The following is a 6884-nucleotide window of genomic DNA, read 5'->3' on the forward strand; positions in this document are numbered from 1 at the left end:
GGTTGAGATTTGGAAGGGGGAAACGGCTGGACTTGAGGTATGTGTCAGCACTTAGACATGTTTAGCCACACTCAAAAGAAAACTGGAAAAGCCAGGACTACCAAATTGTCAGCAACACTAAAGACATCAACACAAACATTTCAGCCATCCATCATAGCTGTCGCTCTGTTTCTGTGGCGACAGTGATTTATTCCAGGGCTGAAATCCATTTGAGTCTGAATGAGGAAATAAACTCCAGTCCAGCAGGAGGACTACAGACACACACACACACACACACACACACACACACACACACACACACACACACACACACACACACACACACACACACACACACACACACACACACACACACACACACACACACACACACACACACACACACACACACACACACACACGCAAACACACACACGCAAACACACACACACAAAAACACACACACTCACACACAATCACGCTGCGCTGAGCATGTTAACACAAACACCGTAGAGAGCAGGTGTGCCATGTTCCCTCACCACCATGTTTAAAACCACACATCCCACAATACACCATTGTAAACCTCCCCGCAGGGTCACTAGATATTAAGCAGACCGAGAGTACCCAGCTAGCAGCTAGAAGTTGTGGGAATGTTGTATGCAAAATAACCAAAGGACAACCTCGCTCTCACCAAGCTCTACAACACATATGGTTCTCAGAATGTTATGTGTTGGCTGGGTACACAATATTAACTTCTACGTATGGTTTTGAGTAAATGTACAGTAGATTCATTATTTATTATTAATCCCCCTAATTGTAAATCTTGAAATGCACCGGTTTCAAAACAACATAAGTATGTTGTGCAATTTATCACCATACACAGCATGTTGCAGTTGTGAAATATTTAGAGGACCAGCACATATTAATACATGTAGTAATATGAAGGCTCAAATTGGTGTGTGTGCGTGTGTGTGTTAGTGTGTTGCTTGCTGTGATTTAGGTTAGTTTTTTCATATTGCTCTCTCTCTGTCTCTCTCTCTCTCTCTCTCTCTCTCTCTCTCTCTCTCTCTCTCTCTCTCTCTCTCTCTCTCTCTCTCTCTCTCTCTCTCTCTCTCTCTCTCTCTCTCTCTCTCTCTCTCTATCTCTCTCTCTCTCTCTCTCTCTCTCTCTCTCTCTCTCTCTCTCTCTCTCTCTCTCTCTCTCTCTCTCTTGCTTTCTCCTCTTGGTCTTCAATTGCTTATTTTTTCCCATTTTGCTTCCCTGTCGTTGTTTGTATCTCAGATCATAACTCAGGTCCCATACTGTGCAGGCAGATTTATCTGAACGAACATACCCCCCCCCCCAACCTTAGCCCGTAGACCCTCATCCCTGGATTTTCACATGTCTATGTGTGTGTGGACTAGGGTTGCAAAATTCAGGGAACTTTCAATAAATTATCTGCTTTTCCAGAAGTTCTGATTAGAGGAAAGTGTGCAACCCTAATGTGGACACACTTGTCTGTGTGTGCTTGTGAGTTAGATATATAGATAAGCAGAGGGAGAGAAAGTGTGTGTGTGTGAGTTAGTTTATTATTGTCCATGTATATATTGGTCAAATGGGATTGGGGTGTCAGGAGGAGAGGAGAGCATGATGTGGTGATTTATGCAGATGTGTGGTGAGGAGCTCTGTGCTGGGCACTTAATGTGTTTGGGTCTGCTGCTATCTGGCTTGCTAATGTGGGCCGGGGCAGCATCTGTCTGGAGCTCGGCTGGGCTGGCCTGGAGTTGGAGGTGGCCTGGCTGTGTGTCTGTCTGGAGGGGAAAGGCTGGCCACCAAAAGCCAGACAGGCCACTCACACTCAACTACAGACCTCTCTTTCCAGCCAGAGAGCAGAGAGCAGGAAGAGATTGTTGTAGGGGCGCAGCCATGGGTGGGCCTGGGAGGGAAATACTCCTCAGTTTCATCAGCTGATCGTAGGTGATCCACAGGTGAAAAATCCGGATGTGGAGGTCCTGGGCTGGCGTGGTTTCACGTGGTCTGCAGTGGCGAGGCCGGTTTGACGTACTGTCAAATTCTCTAAAACAACGTTGGAGCCGGCTTATGGTAGAGAAAATAACGTTACATTGCCTGGCAACAGCTCTGGTGGATATTCCTGCAGTCGGCATGCCAATTGCACGCTGCCTCAAAACTTGAGACATCTGCACAAAACTGCACATTTTAGCATGGCCTTTTATTGTCCCAGCACAAGGTGCACCTGTGTAATGATCATGAGGTTAAATCAGCTTCTTGATATACCGCACCTGTCAGGTGTGGATAGATTATCTTGGCAAAGGATAAATGCTCACTAACAGAGGTGTAAATTCATTTTGAGAGAAATAAGCTTTTTGTGCATATGGAACATTTCTGAGATATTTTATTTCACCTCGTGAAACATGGGACCAACACTTTACATGTTGCGTTTATATATTTTTTCAGTAATACATTTGCAGTATATTACAATTCTAAATGCAAAAGGGCATTATAATACCTTAAAAGCTGTAAGAAGGATATCAGTGTTATTTTATATGTTGAATCACTTGCATTGTGCCGTTTGGAATATTATTCATTAATTTGTTTTTCAACATGGGTATGGATTTTTGGATTTAGAATTTTAGGAAATGTTTAATGAAGACCTAAGTCAAGACTTGATATTGACCATGTTGAATTCAAGCGTTTTGATTTGCGTTCTAAATATATATTTCCTGACTTGTGATTGGTCCAATTGTAGTGCTGGTTGTCCCATAGGCATCTTTTCTCCCACACAGTGATTGAATAGAGGCTGAGGTCCGGGCCTTACTATGATAATGTGCCAAACTCGGCTCTGCTCCCAAAATCCAGGATTAATGCCTGCTTTAGAGGCTTAGCATGGGCAGCCATTCAGACGTGCATGGGATTGCCTGGGCTGCTCTTGGTCCCCTGTTATCGCCTGCAAAAGTTGACAGGGCTAGGAGCCACTGGAGGAACTAAGTGTCTCACTTTAGCACCTCAACTGACCGTATCACTCCACAATCCACACTCTGTATCACTCCGCGCTTCACACTCTGTATCACTCCACACTACACACCTTCCACACCTTCCACAGGCCATGCCACACTACCAACCTGGACATCTCCTTTCTGTTTGGGCTGTTACATGGGAAATAAGCAGTTTTTAAAGCCTGATCTTGATGTGGAAGATATGATGTGAGTCATATGACATACTTTGTCATGGCTTTGTCATGTAAATACTGATGTTTCTGACAGGTGCAAACATAATCATAATGAACTTTGAATTGCTTCAACAACATTTGTGTTCATCAAATTACAATTAATTGGACATTTCACAAGGTATGAAATATGTAAGTTATTTGTATTTTATAATCAGCAATGTTACATTTTTTATCATTATCTTGAATATGTTCACAAATTTGTCTACTGTATTATTTATTTTATATTTGCTAAATTAGCTAATTAAATACTGAATCAAATGTTTGTCCCAGCTTTGAAATGCTTTGCTCATCTAATTCTTTCCAATTAATTAATTTAAGCTCAAACCCCATTAATTTTGTGCAACTGAGCAATTATAAACTCTGTGATAATTTAAAAATGAAAAATATTCAGTTCATAAAGCAATTAATTGTAGTTATATGAAGTGGTGGTAAATTGAAAGCAAAACAAAATTATAAATTATAATTGCAATTATTTGTTGTTCGACACAGCAGTATGTCGATGCATGGGTTGCTTTGGTCTTCTCAATTGACAAGTACACTATCATGTACTTTATTTATCCTTAGCCCCAAAATATTCTCTCTCTCTCTCTCTCTCTCTCTCTCTCTCTCTCTCTCTCTCTCTCTCTCTCTCTCTCTCTCTCTCTCTCTCTCTCTCTCTCTCTCTCTCTCTCACACACACACACACACACACACAAATACATGCATACACAGACATGTAAACACACAACCCACACACACACTGGAAGGTTGCAATATTGCATTGAACAACTCATATCAAGTGGTTGTGGATGTGTAACTGTTTTGGTCCTGGTCATTTGTGTGATTTCTGTAGTGTCATAACAATATGTTGTATTGGACTGTATAGTAGCAGTGGAATTGAACCTGCAGGTCATATATGTATTGTTGCTAATGTACAACTATTGCAGTATATTTCACCTTATAACTACTATCATGACCATACCATGTAAAATAGTCAAGTATGGGATTACTGTGGAGCAGTGTGTGATTGTTGTGATATGGTAGACTTGTGTCCCACATGCGTCCGACACTGGAGGCAGCTCCGTTGACTGTCGGATGAGTGACACCTGCTCTCGTCCTATGAGACGTCCAGCTCTGTGCTGTCAGCATCGGCGGAGTGTCTGGGATTGGCTGTTTCCAGACGTCAGCAGGTCAACAGCCCTGTGGAAACATCTGCATCTTGTGCTTCAGTTCAGACCCACTCCTTCCTTTTATTTTTCCTGCTTTCAAGCAGACATGGGCACATATGCAGCTGTGTTTGAAACACATGACAAACGCAGAAATATTTGCCTCTTTATCAACAATCCCGAGCTGTGTATATTCTCTGAGGAGAGCAAGCACACTGCAAAGGCTCCACATGTTATGACATCACAACAGCAGATGAAACAGTCGATGTCTCTGCAGGATTCATTTAATTACATGGATGTTGTTTATTTTTCTGTCTCCTCGTGACATCCTTGTTGCTTTATTTGTTGCTGTTGTTTGTTCTTCTGCATGTCAGCCAGGATGTTTTTTTTGCCTTATTAGTTAAATCTGTAATATCCATCAGAAGGAATAAGAGGTTGGGTAATCATGTGGGCCAGCCAGATCTGAGTCTGCCTCTGCCTCTGCACAGCGTCTATAGTACAGTATCTGGGCTGGGGTAAATACGTATGGTCATTCCCCATCTTATTACATCTGATTACTGCACTCATGTGGATCATCTCTTTATGCCTCTCTCATGTCTGAGGAACTTTTACACTCTCATGTGTGAACCTTATGGACTGGGGGCTGCAATGTTTCAAATACGCTTGTTTATTCTGTGTGTCACCCCACATCCAGTGGGAGAATTTTAAATAATTGTGTACTTTGTCGGGCCTTCTGAAAGATTTCACAATGTGCAAGAGTTGGGATGATTTGTTATCCCAAAAATCAAATGAAATATATATGTATTTTAGTATAATCTAGCCTTGACCTCGTGTATAATATAATAATAATAATATATGCCATTTAGCAGACGCTTTTATCCAAAGCGACTTACAGTCATGTGTGCATACAGTCTACGTATGGGTGGTCGCGGGGATCAAATCCACTACCCTGGCGTTACAAGCGCCATGCTCTACCAACTGAGCTACAGAAGGACCACAGGATTTATATGTATGGGTGTTACACATCAGGCAGTATGAACGATGCTATGAAAACCCACGGTCTATTTAGATTTATCTGGGGTAGGGACGCCTTGTCTTTTGTCCCTGTGCTTACTAGAAAGAGAGAAACATTTCCATTGAGATTGATGAGCGCAAAGCAGCACGTTGCAGTGTAGTTTGGTGCAGGGACTGATCTGTGTAAGAGTAATGGCCGCTGGTTTGGTGCTGTGTTGATTCTATCTTGGCTGTCTTGCAATCAGCCGGGAGAAGGGGGGGGGGACAATTTTATTCCTCAGACCCCCTCCTTCACCACCACTGGAATAGAATCCACTGTCTCCTGACCTTCAAATCATGCCGCGCTGCAGTCATTTCAATTGGCCTGGCCGGCATTAGCGTGAAATGTCCTCTAGCCGCTCTAACCACCACATGGAAGATTTCCTCTCTCCCAGCATGGCCTCCCTCCTCTTCTTCCCTCCTTTCTCTCCCTCTGCCATCATGCCCCCTGAAGTCAGGGTGGAGGGATAGGAAGAGCTTCCTCCTCCTCCTCCTCCTCATGTTGGTAATGATCCTCCACAGGAGATGCTGCTGGTCAAAGCAGAGAAATAAAGGCCTTCACACCATTTTAGATTCAGCTTTGTTTGCGTTGCATTCTGTTATAGGGTTGAAATTATTTAAATATTGTAAGAATTGATACTGTATACTATAATAAGTCAATTGTGGTTATTTTGTAATCTTATTATTTTGTGTGTAAAATATTTACCAATATTTCTTTGACAAATGGAAATTCATATTTACAGTATGTCAATTATAATATTGAACTTATCTTGCAGATGGATGCTTTTGTGTGACGTGTATGATTTTAGTGTTTAACCCACTAAAGGGCCTGGGTCCAAAGAGAGCCCATGGTGTAGCCGGTGTGGTGTAGTGGATCAGTACCACTACTGAGTTTATTCTCATATTAGTGATGGAGTACTGCATCAAAAGGCTGAGGCAGGGCAATCACTAACTCACATGCCAAGGCCCAGCCTGTGTTATGTTGGTTGTAGACAGATATTTTATCAATAATTGAGAAAACCATATTTGATATTATCTGAATATTGAAACTGTATCAGAGCACAAGCAGTAGTCATGGCTGTCTTTAGAAGCTGAGTGAGAGATGTGTGTCATGAGTGCACAGCCTCCAGAGGAGACTCTTTGTTCTGAAGGGTCAAAGAAGACTCTGAATGTTTGGTATATCTTATATCTTAGCCTCTGAATGTTTGGTATATATTATATCTTAGCCTCTGAATGTTTGGTATATCTTATATCTTAGCCTCTGAATGTTTGGTATATCTTATATCTTAGCCTCTGAATGTTTGGTATATATTATATCTTAGCCTCTGAATGTTTGGTATATCTTATATCTTATATCTTAGCCTCTGAATGTTTGGTATATCTTATATCTTATATCTTAGCCTCTGAATGTTTGGTATATCTTATATCTTAGCCTCTGAATGTTTGGTATATCTTATATCTTAGCCTCTGAATGTTTGGTA

The sequence above is a fragment of the Oncorhynchus gorbuscha genome, linkage group LG04 (genome assembly GCF_021184085.1).
Source record: "Oncorhynchus gorbuscha isolate QuinsamMale2020 ecotype Even-year linkage group LG04, OgorEven_v1.0, whole genome shotgun sequence".
NCBI classification, from domain to species: Eukaryota; Metazoa; Chordata; class Actinopteri; order Salmoniformes; family Salmonidae; genus Oncorhynchus; species Oncorhynchus gorbuscha.